This window comes from Maniola jurtina, chromosome 4 (assembly GCF_905333055.1).
Source record: "Maniola jurtina chromosome 4, ilManJurt1.1, whole genome shotgun sequence".
NCBI classification, from domain to species: Eukaryota; Metazoa; Arthropoda; class Insecta; order Lepidoptera; family Nymphalidae; genus Maniola; species Maniola jurtina.
In genome coordinates, this window is record NC_060032.1 from 14,700,170 (window position 1) to 14,719,919 (window position 19,750).

General features: G+C 35.6%; 1 protein-coding gene across 5 annotated transcripts in view; it reads right to left on the reverse strand.

Moving 5' to 3' along the window:
* LOC123864117 (ras GTPase-activating protein raskol) overlaps positions 1-19,750 on the reverse strand; it is a 214,596-nt gene that overhangs the window by 83,460 nt on the left and 111,386 nt on the right. The window lies entirely within an intron of this gene.

Sequence of the window (19,750 nt, forward strand, 5' to 3'; positions counted from 1 at the left end):
AACTGTCACAACTCACAAAACTTTTTAAAGTAGCAAAGCAGCGAACGACGCGCGCGCGGCCCGGGCGCGTAGCAACTGTTTACAAACGACACGCTTTGCCCGCTGCACTCGTAGGGCTGCCAACTTCATAATAACACCGTACAGTACCACTTTTATAGGTCGCATCGGCAAAATTCGTTTGCGCAGAAAAGCGCAACCGACTAACACCGAATGTACACCATTGAAATACAGCCTTTATTGCTTAACGTAAAGATTTTAAACATAAGAGCAACAGAAACTCTTACTATCTCGTGCATAATTCACGTGTACAAAAACAACAACCAATAGCGGACTGATATTTTCATGCCATTCAAAAATAAGATTTCTGCGCAGGTACATCAGCGTAACTTATAAAAGTGGTAGTACTGTAACATCCTTTATAAAAACTAATTTAGACATTAGACTTGAATGGGTACAAACGGTTTATTAAATTAGACTAACTCTATCTTTAACAGGACTTGAATAATACTTATCGGCACCATTTAGGTCATTGGCAATTCAAAATGTTTCCTAAGTTATTTAAAATTTTGTGAACGAAGAAAAGAGAAAAATCAAAATCAGAAACTGATCATCAGTTTTAAGCACATAGCAATTTTTTTTTTTAATATCAGAAGCACATACGATGCGATAACCCAATCTACACACAACAACAACACATTCCGGGTCAATTCAGTCTTGACAGCCCTAAGCGCCCACCATCAGGCCACACTTGAACATCTACCTGTGCTCTTTATCACAAGGCTCATAAAGGCTATTTTTCAGCAACTGAAATACTTATAGTACAATATACAATGGGTTCATAGAAAAAACGGGCACGTAACGATAAGAATTATCATATCGCTGTCCCGGGCTTACTGGTATCGTTGATGCAAACTTGGGCACCTATATACTATTAGGGTAATTCCGGGGGAGATGGCCGTACGGGAGAGATGGCCAATAAATAAAAATACGTCTATTGGGCAATAGATGGCACTAATATTTATTTAGTACGCTTCGTTTCGCGACCGGCGACAAATGTCCGTGAGTTTTTGTCAAAAAAATAAATGAAAAGGTAAGTAAATTCCACTTTTTTGTTTGATTGAATGCTCAATATAAGGCAAGGGGTTATCATATTACGTGGTCGCAAAAAGATTTTACAATATTTGCATGTTTTAGCACAGTTATTGTAAAGTAATTAAGTTTACACGCATTCTAACCTATAAATTATGAATCATAGTGGTATGTTTCTTCTTTTAATTCATATGGCCATCTCTCCCGAACAATCGGGATAGATGGCCTATTATTTTCAGGGTGAGTTAGCCATATAATGTTTTTATGTCGTTGCGGTATTTTAGTTTAGGTATATACCTATATATTAATCAAAACATTCTTTTACAGATGCCCAATACCTACGTGCGTAAAGCAACAGCTGCTCGGGGGGTTTGGGAAGAAGAAGATTTTAAAAAAGCCATGGCTGAAGTGCGAAATGGAAATATGTCGGTGTACAGGGCTTCCATTATTTATAATTTACCTAGAAAAACGTTAGAACGAAGACTTAAACTTAATAACGACCAAAAAGGGCCTATGGGTCCATCTTCTACGTTTGGCATTGCTAATGAAAAGAGATTATGTAAACACATAAAAGAAATGCAGGCTAAAGGATTTCCGTTGACGATGGACGACCTAAGAAAAATTGCATTCCAGTTCGCTGAGCAATTGGAAATTAAACACCGATTCAATGAATCAAATGAGAAGGCGGGCTATGATTGGCTACAACTCTTTTTAAAAAGAAATCCTGATATTTCTTTAAGAAAATCAGAAGGAGTATCTTACGCAAGAGGTAGAGGAATGAATAAAGACGAAGTAAGTGCTTATTTCGAGATGATTGAGAAGACACTGACTGAAAATGATTTGCTTGAAAAACCTGGCAATATATTTAATATGGACGAGACAGGGTTACAACTAAACAATAAACCGGGATATGTTTTGGCTGAAAGGGGCTCGAAAGCTGTAGCTATGTCGACGTCCACTGAAAAAGGCGAAACGATTACCGTCATAGCCTGTTGTAATGCGGAAGGTAACTTTTTGCCCCCCACATGCATAATGAAAGGGAAAAGAAAAAAACCAGAATTTGAAGATGGTTTGCCGCCAGGATCACTGGTTTTTATGTCCCCAAAATCGTCCTACATAACCTCAGATTTATTTCTAGAATGGATGAAATCTCATTTCCTGCCTAGGAAACCAGCCGGGAAAGTGCTGCTTTTGCTCGATGGTCACTCTACCCATTGCAATTCTGTCAAAATGCTGCAATTTGCCAACGATAATGACATTATCATGCTATCGATGCCAAGTCATACCTCACACTATCTACAGCCACTAGACGTTGCCGTTTTTAAGTCTCTTAAAACTTATTTTTATGAATCGTGCAGATTGTGGATGAAACAGCACCCTGGACGGCGACTCACGAGACATCAGTTTGGATCCCTACTTAATCAAGCTTGGGGAAAATCAGCCACCAGTGATAATGCAACATCCGGATTTAGAGCCACTGGAGTTTTTCCATTAAATCCAGGAGCTATACCCGATTACGCTTTTGGTAGCAACCTGGAAGCACTTGGAGAAAGTCAGCGTGAGAACCTTGAAAGGACTCAATCAGCGCAGCTAGAACTTGGCCCGAGTACTTCCAAAACTCCGATATCTTATTATGACAAACCTACACCAACAAAAGTACTGAATGAAATATCGCCGTTGCCTAACAAAATTAAAGAAGCCTGTAAACGCGCCAAGCAGGTTAGTATGCTTTTGACGTCTGAAGATTACATCGCCAAGCAAAAAATAAAAGAAAAAGAAAAGGAAGAGAAGCTCAAGAGACCAAAGAAGATTAAACAAGAAATAGAGACTGATAGAAATAAGGAAAACAAGACTGTTAGAAAACGGAAAGCCATTCGAAGGATCTCAGACAGTAGCTGTGAAGAAGTCCCCATGTCCCTTTGTGATACTTCTGAAAGTGAGAACGACGACAAAGAAGAAGATAACTGTAGAGGCTGTGGAGAAAATTATTATAAGACCCAACTCGTCGAAGACTGGCTGCAATGTAATATTTGTATGCTCTGGACGCATGAAAATTGTACGGAGTTTGAGGATATGTGCTCCGTCTGCGGCAATAAGAAAAAGAAGGAGTTGAAAGGACGTAAGGGCAAAGGGAAAGGGAAAAAGAGTACTGGCTATCACTCCCCCACTCCTATGGCCATCATACCCGGACAAACGGGGAGAGATGGCCAATCGTAAGATTTTTATTTCATGCCTGAATGATTATTTTTGTTTATTTTAAGACTGATTATTGTTAACATTTAATAAGAAATATAATTAAAGTTTCGTTTGTGATTAAAGTAATCGTTTGATTTATTATGATTCTTTGACAATCAGACTTCAAAGTTAATAGGGCCATCTCCCCCGGAATTACCCTATGTATTTACTATTTACCAATGTGCTGTAGTTCCGTTTGTTTATCGAAATTATGAAAAAATTGAAAAATCGTAGGAACTTCATATCTATGAGAATCCTCGGCAAAAGGAACAAATCACAAAATAAAATAATTTAATAATAATTAATTAGGTTTAAAAAACTGGTCAAGTGCGAGTGTGAAAAAATTCCTTGAAGTGTTTATCTACAGTTTTGTATAGCCTAGTTTTACATAACGGTATAGGTACTATGAATGGTTGTAAATATTCAACAAATTGCAATACATATTTATATTTATAACTTCAAAAAAGCGTATTTATTTTCGCGCTTATTACTTAAATAACCATTACTATACTGACTTCGTAATTAAAAATCCGGTACGGTTATTAATTCTCGCTTCACTAAACGTCAAAACTTCCATAACTAATTCAAAAGATACATAACGACTTTAGTGAAAAAAAAATGTAAGTAATAGAGTAGGAACTAGAAAGAAAGCAATTTTATTTTTGTTCAACACAAGAGATATTTTATTGATACTTACCGTATTATTCTGTAACTTATTAAGTTCTACAAGTCCGAAGTCTAATATTTTTCCTCTTATTACATTAGAAATGATTTACTCTCCTTACTTCCTTTCAGACTAGTTGAAGAAAATCTTAAACAAAAAAAGAAAGTCTAGATTTTCTTTCTAACGAAGACTCCCACTTAGAAAGATTTTCAAAAATGCACAAACCACAATGTTCAGTTTCTAGCGGCTTGGGCAAGTAGCTACTTTTACATTTTTTAAATATAAAGGCATAAAATAAAAATACATTATAGTTAGAATAGTATAGGTTTCTACTTTACAGGAAGTAGGTAGGTATTCTTTTTCAGTATAATCTAACGGAGCCTTTTCAGAAAGTTGGTCGATGTTTTACCAAATAGGTACATAGTCTCCTATTATTTATTATTACTACTATAAGTAATAACGTATGTGAAGTGCATGCAATCATTGAGCAAGGGAGATAACATCCACGATATAATATGCAAGTAGCTATATGACAGTCGTTGGCACATTAAACTTTATTTGGTTTATTACATTTTCTCTGCATAGTATGGAGAATTACGTTATAAGAGGTTAAGTTTTCAAAAAACCCCGACTGCGATTTGCACTGTATCTTTTTCAGCCCGCATAACAACTCTAATGACGTACCTACTTAATGAATGTTAAAAAGTATTTTTAACCCCCGACCTAAAAAGAGGGGTGTTATAAGTGTGACCTGTGTATGTGTGGCATCGTAGCTCCTAAACGAATAAACCGATTTCAATTTAGTTTTTTTTTTGTTTGAAAAATGGCGTGATCGAGAGTGTTCTTAGCTATAATCGAAGAAAATCGGTTCAGCCGTTTGAAAGTTATCAGCTTTTTTCTAGTTTTCTTATAGAGGTTTTTGTGTCGGGGGTTTTTAAATTTTAAGTTATTAAATAATGTACAATGGAGGAACATCACACATGTAAGGGCACTAAGCCCTTTGAATGCCAGGTAAAAATAGTCAGTACAAAGTATTGCAGTTGGTATGCAAGGAGGTGAAGAAAGACTGTTTACGTCAGAGATTTATCGCGGTACACGCCGGAAGCATAGAATAAACATAGCTATAATTAACATACCTATTAAACGCTCAGCAAGATGTCTTTAGAAGCTAAACACATCAATAATGTAAACATTTTTGAGCACAAAATTAGTTGCGGCTAAGATTAAAAGAAATCCTATTGTTTCTATTGAATTACAACACGTGTGTATACCTAGGTATTTCCAAATATTATAATATTGTCATCAAAAATAATACGTTAAAAATACGAAAATGGATAGCGCATAGAAAAAAAATCAGGGGGCACGGCAGTGCCCCCGCCAAGACGAGCCAAACGGCGGCCGGGGCGCTACGTACCTTTTTCTCGAAGTGTTTCGCCGTATTTTCGACCCGTCATAACTTCGGTCTGGATGACGCTAGAAAGCTGAAATTTTCAGTATAAGGTGTCCTCAGCAAATTTACTAAATATACTAAATATCAAATATCTAGCTTTTATGGTTACAGATTTATTGATACCTAAAATACGCCGATTTCGTCCCTCACTGATGATCATCAAAACCTCTACTCAAAACCTCTAAGGTACTTCCCGAAGTCCTAGAAGACTGAAATTTGGTATGTAGACTAGAAATTGACTACAAACTACAGGAAAATTAAGAAATTGGAAATGCCCCCCCTCTACGCCTCTTACGGGTGAAGCAAATCTGTAAAATCTGTCGCTAGAAAGCTGATATTTTCAGGATAAGATGTCCTGGGCAGATTTATTAAACGCATTGAGTATCAATTGTCTAGCTTTTATAGTTTCAGATTTATTGACAGTCAAAACTTCTAGTCTGTAATTCTAGGGTACTTCCCGAAGTCCTAGAAGACTGAAATTTGGTGTGTACACTAGAAATTGCATACAAACTACAGGAAAATTAAGAAATTTAAAAATTTCCCCCTCCACTCCCACGTATGGGGGAAGCAAATTATTTGTAAAGTCTATCGCTAGAATGCTGATATTTTCAGAATAATATGTCCTTGACAGACTTATCAAACGTGCCAAGTATCAATTGTCTACCTGTTATGGTTTCAGATTTATTGCCATTCAAAACCCCTCTAGTCAAAAGTTCTAAAATACTTCCCTAAGTCCTAGAAGACTGAAATTTGGTATGTAGGCTAGGGATTTCATTAAAACAACAGGAAAATAAACATTTCCCAGTCTGTACATTTAAAAAATGTGTTTCCTGAAGTCCTAAAAGACTGAAATTTGATATATCTGCTTTAAAATTGAGTTGCAAGATTCCACCCAAACAAACATAGTTACATACATTGCAAGAATAAAAGCTTTTAAAAAAAGAGGTAACGATAGAGAGCGGGCCATGAAAATGATGTAGGTACCTACTCGTACAAAAAATAGATCCAAAAAAAAAATCTAGGGCACCTGCCAAAAAGAAATGAAATCCCACCAAAAACATTTCATGTAAAATGTTGCCAAGACTCACAAGTTCATAATGCTTTCACTGTTAAAAAGTGATGAGATCTCTAGTAGAGCCAAGCCCCTAGCTGAGCTTAGAATTGCGCTGCCCATGGGACCTATCCCAAGTCCAAAGTATATAGCTCTTAAATGCTCTTGAGTATATCACATTTATAACAATAAAGAACAAATAACTCTACTTACAAGCTAGTTATGTGAACATCTGCCGGTGAAACTTGCGAAAGAGAAACGTTCAACACTCCGATGTTATTACTGTGTCAATATTTATTTAGTTTTGCTTATCAAGTTTTTGATAGCGTATAGTAAAAAGTGTTACACAAACTGTTATCATTTAGAGATAAGAGGGATAGTTTATGACTGTATATTTAAATTGTATTTTATACATGCACTATAAGATGCTTTGATATGAAGGCAAATGGCAAGGGTGTATTTTGTTTCTAGGTTGGTATTTGAAGTGCTCGGTTTCGTATTCCCCAATAGGCTATATCAAAATGTAATGGCCCCAGGGATCGCTTGGTCGAAGAAATATATACATTTCAAGAACCCCTCCAAGCTCTCATCGCTTGTGGGGTTTTTGGTCTTTATGTTAGGGAATTCACAAATAAACATGCGTAAAATTATAAGTTCATATCGACCAAAAGAAGGGAAGACTAGTTGACTAAGAACTCGGGAGAGCCTGACTTTCGTCATTTTATAAAAGTTGAAAGTTTCTCAACACAGGGAGGAACGACTATGAAATTTGTATCATGGTGGCTTTATATGGCAGGTAACAAAGGTGTAAAGTTTCGTACGTCAAAGTATAAAATGTAATTTTTTATATTTACTTCGGAATAGTAATAGAAATCACGTCATGCATTGCCAGAAACTTAGTGTCGTGGCAATTCCCTGCCAGAGATCCTTAAACTTTAATTTAAAGTTTAAGAATGTCTGCCAGAGACCCTTAAACAAGTGCAGTAAAAGCAAGGGAAAAGGAAAGTTTCTCACAATTCTATTTTGTTTTCCCTTTTCATAGGATGTAGAGCTCTAGCTATCTCTATTTACTTACTTACCCACTTACTGTGAGCAATTAGGTAATAGGTATTCATCGTTTTCCCGTGTCCCGCACCCAAACCAACGGGACCCTTTAGCATCCATCCGTCCGTCTGTCTGTCAGTCATTGGGCTGTATCTCATCAACCGTACTATTACGGTTCAACTCTCTACCTATGTAGAGTTTAAATTTTCACAGAATGTGTATTTTTATAGCCGCTACAACAACAAATAAAAAAATTTCGAAATGACCACCATTAAAATTAAAAAAAGAAATTAAAAGTATTATTTCTTGTACAATGGTGCGGAACTCTTCATGTGCGAGTCGCACTCGCACTTGACGGATTATTTGTATTTAAATGTACCTATCGCTACATTATTATCTTGTAAGTTCAATGTAAGGTGTACGGTTGTCATCGCAGGGGTGATCCGACACGCGTCGATGCTATATTTAGGCCTCTTGAAGCAGCGGTCCAGCGATGTGTGATGAGCTAAAGGCCATGTAAATCAATATTTAAAATATCAATTTTCCATACACCTTTAACTTTATACTGGACTAGTTAAGTATATTCATAAATAAAGGAAAAGTGGTTCTAAATTTTCAAAAAAGTTGTTGAATTTCTTTGTTATTAGTAGACTTTTTCACAAAACTGATTGATGTATCTTTGGGGATTTTTAAAAACTAATATATTTAAGTAATAGAAAATATTACGAACTGACACAACTTTCTCTCAAAACCATACAAAAACTTGTCACCACCACGCACTGGGACACAAAATTCCACTACAACATAAAACAGTTCACGCTTCACTCAGTGCAACCGCAGAGTTCCTGCGCTTTGTTGACTAGTTAATGAGTCTCCACTGAAAAAATCTGTCACAACTCACAAAACTTTTTAAAGTAGCAAAGCAGCGAACGACGCGCGCGCGGCCCGGGCGCGTAGCAACTGTTTACAAACGACACGCTTTGCCCGCTGCACTCGTAGGGCTGCCAACTTCATAATAACACCGTACAATACCACTTTTATACGTCGCATCGGCAAAATTCGTTTGCGCAGAAAAGCGCAACCGACTAACCAACCAAGAAACCATTGAAATACAGCCTTTATTGCTTACCGTAAACATTTTAAACATAAGAGCAACAGAAACTCGTACTATCTCGTGCATAATTCACGTGTACAAAAACAAACAACCAATAGTGGCCTGAGATATTTTCATGCCATTCAAAAATAAGATTTCTGCGCAGGTACATCAGCGTAACTTATAAAAGTGGTAGTACTGTAAAATCCTTTCTAAAAACTAATTTAGACGTTAGACTTGAATGGGTACAAACGGTTTATTAAATTAGACTAACTCTATCTTTAACAGGACTTGAATAATACTTATCGGCACCATTTAGGTCATTGGCAATTCAAAATGTTTCCTAAGTTATTTAAAATTTTGTGAACGAAGAAAAGAGAAAAATCAAAATCAGAAACTGATCATCAGTTTTAAGCACATAGCAATTTTTTTTTTTAATATCAGAAGCACATACGATGCGATAACCCAATCTACACACAACAACAACACATTCCGGGTCAATTCAGTCTTGACAGCCCTAAGCGCCCACCATCAGGCCACACTTGAACATCTACCTGTGCTCTTTATCACAAGGCTCATAAAGGCTATTTTTCAGCAACTGAAATACTTATAGTACAATATACAATGGGTTCATAGAAAAAACGGGCACGTAACGATAAGAATTATCATATCGCTGTCCCGGGCTTACTGGTATCGTTGATGCAAACTTGGGCACCTATATACTATTATGTATTTACTATTTACCAATGTGCTGTAGTTCCGTTTGTTTATCGAAATTATGAAAAAATTGAAAAATCGTAGGAACTTCATATCTATGAGAATCCTCGGCAAAAGGAACAAATCACAAAATAAAATAATTTAAAAATCATTAATTAGATTTAAAAAACTGGTCAAGCGCGAGTGTGAAAAAAATCCTTGAAGTGTTTATCTACAGTTTTGTATAGCCTAGCTATAATACATAACGGTATAGGTACTATGAATGGTTGTAAATATTCAACATATTGCAATATTTATATTTATAACTTCAAAAAAGCGTATTTATTTTCGCGCTTATTACTTAAATAACCATTACTATACTGACTTCGAAATTTAAAATCCGGTACGGTTATTAATTCTCGCTTCACTTAACGTCAAAACTTCCATAACTAATTCACCTACATAACGACTTTGGTGAAAAAAATGTAAGTAATAGAGTAGGAACTAGAAAGAAAGCAATTTTATTTTTGTTCAACACAAGAGATATTTTATTGATACTTACCGTATTATTCTGTAACTTATTAAGTTCTACAAGTCTGAAGTCTAATATTTTTCCTCTTATTACATTAGAAATGATTTACTCTCCTTACTTCCTTTCAGACTAGTTGAAGAAAATCTTAAACAAAAAAAAGAAAGTCTAGATTTTCTTTCTAACGAAGACTCCCACTTAGAAAGATTTTCAAAAATGCACATACCACAATGTTCAGTTTCTAGCGGCTTGGGCAAGTAGCTACTTTTACATTTTTTAAATATAAAGGCATAAAATAAAAATACATTATAGTTAGAAACTGTAGGTTTCTACTTTACAGGAAGTAGGTAGGTATTCTTTTTCAGTATAATCTAACGGAACTTTTTCAGAAAGTTGGTCGATGTTTTACCAAATACATAGCTATTATTTATTATTACTACTAAGTAATAACGTAATATGTGAAGTGCATGCAATCATTGAGCAAGGGAGATAACGTCCACGATATAATATGCAAGTAGCTATAATATGACAGTCGTTGACACATTAAACTTTATTTGGTTTATTACATTTTCTCTGTATAGTATGGAGAATTACGTTATAAGGGGTTAAGTTTTCAAAAAACCCTGACTGCGATTTGTACTGTATCTTTTTCAGCCGCATAAAATCCGCCAATTTGATTTTTTTAAATTCATGTAGCCAGTGATGACGACTCTAATGACGTACTTAATGAATATCAAAAAGTATTTCAACCCCCGACCCAAAATGAGGGGTGTTAAAAGTTTGACGTGTGTATTTGTGTCATCGTCTGTGGCATCGTAGCTCCTAAACGAATGGACCGATTTTAATTTAGTTGTTTTTGTTTGAAAAGTGGCTTGATCGAGAGTGTTCTTAGCTATAATCGAAGAAAATCGGTTCAGCCGTTTGAAAGTTATCAGCTCTTTTCTAGTTTTCTTATAGAGGTTTTTGTGTCGGGGTTTTTTTTAAATTTTAAGTTATTAAATAATGTACAATGGAGGAACATCACACATGAAAGGGCACTAAGTCCTGTGAATGCCAGGTAAAAATAGTCAGTACAAAGTATTGCAGTTGGTATGCAAGGAGGTGAAGAAAGACTGTTTACGTCAGAGATTTATCGCGGTACACGCCGGAAGCATAGAATAAACATAGCTATAATTAACATACCTATTAAACGCTCAGCAAGATGTCTTTAGAAGCTAAACACATCAATAATATAAACATTTTTGAGCACAAAATTAGTTGCGGCTAAGATTAAAAGAAATCCTATTGTTTCTATTGAATTACAACACGTGTGTATAATACCTTGGTATTTGCAAATATTATTATATTATGTCATCAAAAATAATACGTTAAAAATACGAAAATGGATAGCGTATAGAAAAAAAATTAAAGTAATATGCGGTCATATTTTTTTCATCAATCCGCCCTCTGATGTTGCAGTCTAAGATGCAGGAGCGCGCTTGCCTAGAAGATACCTATTATTGAAGTAAGAAGAGATAAAACAATGAACAAGATAACTGAACAAGTGTAAATTAAAAATTTATAACACCCCCGACAAGTGAAGGTTACAGTAACTAGAAAAGAGCTGATAACTTTCATACGGCTGAACCGATTTTCTTGAATTATAGCTAAGAACACTCTCGATCAAGCCACTTTTCAAAAAAAAAAAACTAAATTAAAATCGGTTCATTAGTTTAGGAGCTACGATACCACAGACAGATACACCGATACACAGATACACACGTCAAACTTATAACACCCCTATTTTTGGGTCGGGGGTTAAAAAAGGAAAGCAATATGCAAATTATAATATGTCAACTACAGGGTCTGCACTACAGGTCAACTGTGTGATACTGATGGGTCTAAAACACGTACACTATTGTCAAAAATCCGTGGATGCAAAGTATCCGCTCTGATTCTAATATTATATTTATATCTAGGTTTTTGAATGAAAATCTTACCATGTCAAGCCCGGTTATGAGTAAGCACGCACGTGGGCTTGGCAGAGATAAAGATACGTGATACATACAGCGCTGACATAAACACAAGTAGATTCTTGGCAGAGCGATAAGCGACCTCACTTTCAGTATCGCGGTGGTATTACGTTTGTCAGAACTCGTAGTCATCCATACTATCTATACTAATATTATAAATGCGAAAGTGTGTCTGTCTGTCTGTATGTCAGTCTGTCTCTCTGTCTGTCTGCTACGTTTTCACGGCCCAACCGTTGACACGGCCCGACTTGAGGCACATCCCGGGGAAGGACATAGGCTACTTTTTATTCCGAAAAATCGAAGAGTTCCTACAGGATTAAAAAAAAACGAAATCCACGCGGGCGAAGCCACGGGCATCCTCTAGTACTTAATATTATAAGGCGATAGTTTGTGTGTATATGTGTGCATGTTTGTTACTCTTTTACGCAAAAACTACTGGACGGATTTGGCTGAAATGTAGAATGGAGATAGATTATACACTGGATTAACACATAGGCTACTTTTTATCCTGGAAAGTTAAAAGATCCTGCCGGATTTAAAAAAAACCTATATCCACGCGAACGAAGTCGCGGGCATCAGCTAGTATATAGTAATCATATTATCAGTGGATGTAAACTGTAAGACAACTAAGGGGGAACAATCAAACGGTGTGCAATGGCACCTATTTTGATGGGCTATGATTTTGACTTTGAGTACCCAGGTAGGTACCTACTTCAAATTTTACATAATTTGAGAAAACCAATGGAAATGTAATTTGAAAAAAAACATCAACATAGTTTAAGCATAACAAAGATTAGATTGATATATATATTTCTTATTCATTTAATTATAGGATCAAAATACATAGTATATATTCAAATGGGAAGCAACCTACACACTACGACGAACCTACTAATTATATTAATATATTCGCAAGATAACTCGCTCTTTTATTATTCTAAGCACATCCATAATGTAAAGTAGTAACTAGTGTGTAATTAAATTCGAAAGTACAAGGGAACAGATTACTATACCCACACGGACACACGCCCATGCATTCGTCATATTAGGTAGGTAGTAAACCGACAAAAAATCCAGTTTTATTTTCTCCTATAGAAAGTACCTATTAGCAAGTAGGTACCAATAATAATACGGCTTATGTAAGAACTACTAAAACTGTTTTTATTTATTTCTATAGACAGGTTGAACAACATGCATGCCTTTTCTTAATAGTAAAGATAAAGTATTAGGTACTTTCCTATGTCATATTTTCAACTATCCACTTTTTTTTGGTACATGTCCCATTACTTGAGCTAAAGCATACATTGTTCCTAAAATACGTTCTTACGGTTGTATTCGGCCCGAAAGATAACTCTAACGTAAATTTTCGTAAAACGCTCGTAAAAGGCAATCTCTCGCTTTAAAAAACTGAACATAATCAACACTCTTCCTAATACTGTAATTTCCTTGAAATTATCTGCTCACATCGTTACGGATATTACCCTTGGAAAACCCCTGAAACAGGTAGCTTTCGACGCAAAAGGTTTACACCTAGCCTGTTAACGTTTCAACTTCTTATCTGAGGTGCTCGAGGATATTGTGCATCAACAACAGGATTTCGACGAGGACATAGTACAGCAACAGCCCTTATCAAAGTCTGCGACGACATCCGTGCGCTGTTTATAATAATAAGCTCCTTGATATAATGTAATATGAGAATTTAATATTAGATCTCAGTAACGCTTTTAATTTTATTTTCTATTTATGTAAGTATAGTTAATTAATAAATAATCATAATAACCCTATGTCCCAGAAAATCAAAGAGTTCCCTCAGAATTTTTACAAATACAAATTAAAAAAAATCCACGCGGACACAGTAGTTACCTACTAGAACTAGATAAAACCCGCAACTTCGTCCGTGACCAACTCTAAATTTATTCTTGTAATGTGATTGTAATTATGGATAGCAAATTAATTCTAAACAAAGGAGAAGTTCAATTATTTAAAATTAATAATTTTATTTTAATTGATTTAAAATTAGGAAAAACTTGTAAATTCGCAATGAAACAGACTCTCAATAATGTCACATTTGAATTGCATTAAAACATTAATTACAATGGACATAATTATTAATGGCATTTCGTCATTCATGTTGACGTTAGAGCATATTGAGATTATCTGGCAAAATTAAGGTAAATCCATATTCAGTAAGTATGTACATCCAAATCCAATACTATTTTGGTACACGGAAATCGTAACTGAGCACTAACATTCAATAACACCTCATTCGAATTGCCTCTTTGATACTTACGTAACATCGGAACCACGTTTTTAAACTTGTTCCAGTTTGAAAGCGTAAAACGAAACATCTGCAATGCCGTTAAATGCACGAATATATTTTGGTAACCATTTTTTGGCACGGACCTTTTTGAATCAGGCCAAATCCACAAGGAACTAACTTTTCGTTATAAGAACAGACACACGTTCCATTTCTACTTCCTAGTCACGTGAAAAAACACGTGAAGAAAGTAAAGCGATTACCATTTTTACGTATAATTCAGTTCCAATTAAATTAACGTAATAAACCATTTATTTTATTTATTTTATCAATAAACAGCGGCAATTTTTTATTGCCAACTTTTTCAAATACGTTACCAAATCACAAGGAATTTATGGTACTGCTCATTGTTATAAGGTAGTGTAGTTTTTTTTGCACTTTATGTTTTTTTTAGTCAGTACATTGACTTAGCCACGGTAATATTATCTTAGCGTTGTTCCTTAAAATACGTAGGTGTAAGTAATAAATAATACCAGCTGATGCCCGCGACTTCATTCGCGTGGTTATAGGTTTTTTAAATCCCGTGGGAAAAATTGGGCTATGTGTTAATCCAGGTTATAATCTATCTTCATTCCACAGCCAAATCCGTCCAGTAGTTTTTGCGTGAAAGAGTAACAAATGTAGACACATACACATACAAAATTTCGCCTTTATAATATTAGTGTGAATGAGGTGGCTACTAATTGATTGTACAACACCCCAGGGCGTGACGTATCGGCAGACAAAAAAATCTCAGAACGGCCGAGGCGTTGAATTCAAAATAACTTCGTAAACAAACATGTTCACGCGTACAGAACGGATTCGAAAGGGTTGTACATAACGGCCATTGGTTCTTTAATATTTTCCGAGTTTTAAAAAGTAGTGCAATGTAGAACTAAGGCTAATTTATGCATATGAAAAGTTCAGTCATGACTCATTCACTGACTGACTCATCAACACCTAGCCCAATCCCTAGTAAGCTGAAATTTTGCACAGACTAACTATAAGGACGGATTTTCAAGTCTTTGACTATACTCATATAAAAATCACGTCAACTGGTTGCTCCGTTGATTGATTGAACTTTTGACTTGATTGAAGGACAAACCAAAAAAACAAGCACACTTTCGCATTTATACTTTTAAAACATAACCCTCCTTTGTGCTTCGCCGCAGTTGGGTAAAAAAGGTAGTGATTAGGTTTATTTATATGTATTTAATTGAATAGTAGATAAGTGACAACCCTATGTCAAACGGATGCACCGTCGTCCGTAACGGTGCACGATCCACAGCATCCACACTAATACTGACATCCGGTGACCACCGTACTGACATGTACGGTCAACGATATGCAAAGCACATATTTGGCTAACATTCATTAATATTAAGTAAGTACAAAGTAAGCCCAAACTATTATATTAGCAAGCTAAACAGTGGGCAGGTCATGGCTATCGTAGAGGTGATGGCAGTTTGAGCCGGAAAGTCCTTGAGTGGAGACCGCGTTTAAGCAAGCGTAGTGTGGGACAACCTCCAGCACGATGGAAGTGGCTGGATGAGGAAGGCTGAGGACCGGGTGTGGTGGCGCTCTTTAGGGAAGCCCTATGTCCAACAGATACGTCCACAAGCTGATGATGATGATGAAGTAGGTAGTGCCCATGGTACTAACTACTTTTCATTGCTATAATTTTTGGAACACTAGCAACATTATGATCAACCCATCGCCAACACACTACTGAGAACGTCATACGTTTAAGCCATAGTCTGGCACGCTGGCTCAGTGCGGATTGGCAGATTAGGAACATTATTTTATCAAAAACCTAAAAAGGCGTAGAATAAGATATAGGCCCAGGATACTTGAGTTAATCTAAAACTCATCTGTAACTAATTTTCAACGAATTCATTGACATGTATTTACCTAAATGATTTTATCTCGTTTTAGAATTACGGTTTCTTTACTATTATAAAAATGAGTTTATTTCCGAAATGGCCAGAGAAACGAAACTAAAATCTATTAGATATGTATCACAGTGAAAGATGCTTTACAAGAGTTTCACTGTTTTAAAGTAATTAACTTTGCAGAATTAACATTTGATTCCATACATTTTCCATATAAAGCGCTACATTATCTTAATTTATGGAAAAACCTTTGTTTTCGAGAGCGTAACCATTGTGAAGAATCTTTTATGCTATGTATCTAGGTACATACTTACCCCGTTTCTTATTCAAAGTGAACATCGACAAACAGCAGACACTTACCTGTAAAGAAAAAAAAACTTATTAATTAAATTACACAACTATTGATTAAACACTATCTATTAATACTATTATACTCATAGAGTACTTTTTACATATTATACTCATAACTAGCGGCTTGTACATACATAATAATACATATTATAATCTATGCCCATCTGGACTAATGTACCTTTCAAAATATTTTTTCAAAGAGGTGCAATGGTTCCAGAGGTTACCCTCCACACAATTTTTTCATTATACATATTAATATAGATTAGAAGATAACAGGCATGGCTAATGTCCCTACATTTTTTTTAATAAATAGCAAGCAAACAAGCAAACGGGTCGGCTAACATTAGTATGTGAACATTTGCAGCACCAGAGTAACCGCCAATGCGTTGCCGGCTTCTCAGATTGATTCGCCCCTTGAATAACTCAGTGTTGAAAACTAGTGGGAACACCACCGAAGGGAATTGGTTCCACAATTCGCATGTGTGTACCCTACCTCTACATATTCACATAGAAGACTAATTTTTACTTAGTAGATGACAATGCAAGCTTTAGCTATTGTAGAGGTGGATAAAGGGCGTATTTTTAAAAAGAAGAATGAATTTGTTCGTTCGTTTTACTAGCAGTCAGGAATAATCCGGCCTCCACACACAACTGTGAGTCAGTGAGTCATTCACTAACGAGCACTTCGCTGAATCATTGTTTTCATCGGCATAATGAAAAGATCTATATTAGCATCGAGACGTAGGACGAGAGAGCATCGTGGGACAAGGTTAATCACGGTTAATCGCTTAACCTTCAATTAATATTCTCATGTAGTAATACAGAAAAACTTGCAGGCGCTTCCAGCTTTTAAAATTACTTCTCAGAGCACAGCAGATAAAAACGTCGGAGAATTTTGTAATGATCGCCTTCCGAACGCACAGATAACTAGTTTTTTGATGGAACTTGCACGCGCTCTCTCCAACATCCTTTGCTGGTTCCAGTTTCTGTGAGCGATCGGCCGATCTCTATAATATGTAACATTAAGGTTTCCGTCATTAAAATAAAGCATAATATCACAGCCATATCCGTTACATGATCCGTACTTGCATCCCATCTAGTTTATGATAAAACATCTCTATCTTTCATTACTATATGATGTGTAAAGTATTACAAAACAATTAAGTTAAATAATAAGTATAAATAACCTGTCCTAGTAAATATTATTTAATGATTCAATCTGTCGCTATCTCATTTATAAAGAGCTTAAAAACACCAAGGCCAAAATTAATAAAAAGTTTCTTAGAAGGCGGATGCAACGAATTGGACCAATTGGTATTAAGGTCAGGATTTGCTTATTGTCATTGTCATTGTTTGTTGGTTTGATGACTTTATAATTTTTGTCAACTATCTATTTAGATAATTTGCAGAGTGAAAAAACTTGGACTAGATTGGCCCACGATTGGATATTGAATTCGTTTTGGGACTCGTTTGTATCTATCGTAGAAATTATCCTCTATGGCAATTCCTCAATCAATTTTGGACTTGCCTATACACAAGTTCAAAAAATTTATTAAAAATATGCTTCTGAGAAAAGCATATTATACCATCGATGATTATGTAAATGATAGAAGAGCGTGGATTTGACCTACAATTCGCTCCAGCAATGCGCGGGACTTCAATTGCTTTTATACATGGCATAATATTGTATATCAAATCTTTGAAAAGAGCAACCGCCGAGTTTCTTGCTGGTTCTTCTCGGTAGGAAAGGCATTCGGAACCAGTGGTAGATGCTTTTGACGATTCAAAAGAAATTGTAAAAGTCTAATTGAATAAAAATATTCTGAATTTTGTTTTTTTTTTTAATTAAGTAGAGTATTTATGTACAACTACAACTGACTTATATACCCGCAACGTCTGTCTGTACCATATGTTTTTAATAAGTAGTATAATATCCTCGATATTACCCTAATGTTACTTAGAATTTGAGGACGTATTGATGTGTATGTCATAAAAAGTTCGTCATAATTTTAAATTCATCGTAAAATCACTCAAAGGCCGAACCAAGCCTATGTTTAGAGGCACAGGGTTGTCGACCAAAAATTACTTAGGTTTCGATACTTTATTTCTACTCATAAAAGTTGAAATTAATTGCCCGATGCTTACTATCGTACTCATTTGCTTTACATACAAAATGTTGTTAAGAAGTTTTTTATCGGGCATTTATCTATGATACTAAAGGAACGAATACTATAAAAAAATAATTCAAGATTTAAAAGTATGTGCAATGTGCAAGTAGGTGTGAGACCGTTGCATAAATTATTTATTAAACCTTATTAATTAGTGTCATTTTCAACCCTGTTATAAGTGGGTCAAATCTGCAAAACATTCGTCTTTGCGGTATAGTAGGTAAAGACATTTTGTTCCGCTTGGAGAAACAGACCGACACGTTGTTAACACGACAAGCCATAGTAAAACCTACTATGTATTTCTATTTACGATAGAGTTATGGTATTTTGCAATGAACATTTCCTAATAGACACACCAAAAACAATTCAACATTTATTTATCGTTTAAGATTTCGTAGAACTTCTAGTTATTTTAAGTACTAAGTATAGTCCGCGACAGGTCGAGATGGCAATCGTCACTCGCGCTATCCCTCACCGGGTTTGCGCGGGGGCTGTGCGGGTGTGCGGGGCGTTTCCACCCCGATTGCAATCTCGACCTGTCACTTACTACACATGCGAATTTTTCATACTTTACTGTAACGTGATCAGTAAACGCTATTACAATGGTGAATAAATCAACATAATTTAAAAAAAAAAAACAATAGCGTTATAGCACATTTCTTACAGCTGCGATTCATAACACATTTTCTTCTAGGTCATAGAAAACAGAAAACCTCTAACTGCAGACTTTAATAGTCGGTTTGTCTCGCTTAAATCGACAAACGTATTGGCCTCATTCTATTTCATGGATGGGTAATTATTTGTACAAGAAAAGATACTTAACTGAAATAAAAAAGTACCTACTTAGTTTTCTTAAGTTTTTATTCAACCAAAACTACAGGAAAACATTTCAAATTGGGTTATCCATTTCAATTTATTTCGCACCTATTTATTTTGACAGCTTCGTCGGGGAGGAAAGGTAAGCTCAAACTCTCTTTCCTAGTAACGTGCTACGTTATAAAAAAAACCGGCCAAGTGCGAGTTAGACTCGCGCACCTAGGGTTCCGTTCTTGGCTATTTTTTCCAACAATTTGCACGATTAATCGAAAACTATTATACATAAAAATAAATAAAAATCTGTTTTAGGATGTACAGGTAAAAAGCCCTTTCATATGATACCCCACTTGGTATAGTTATCTTA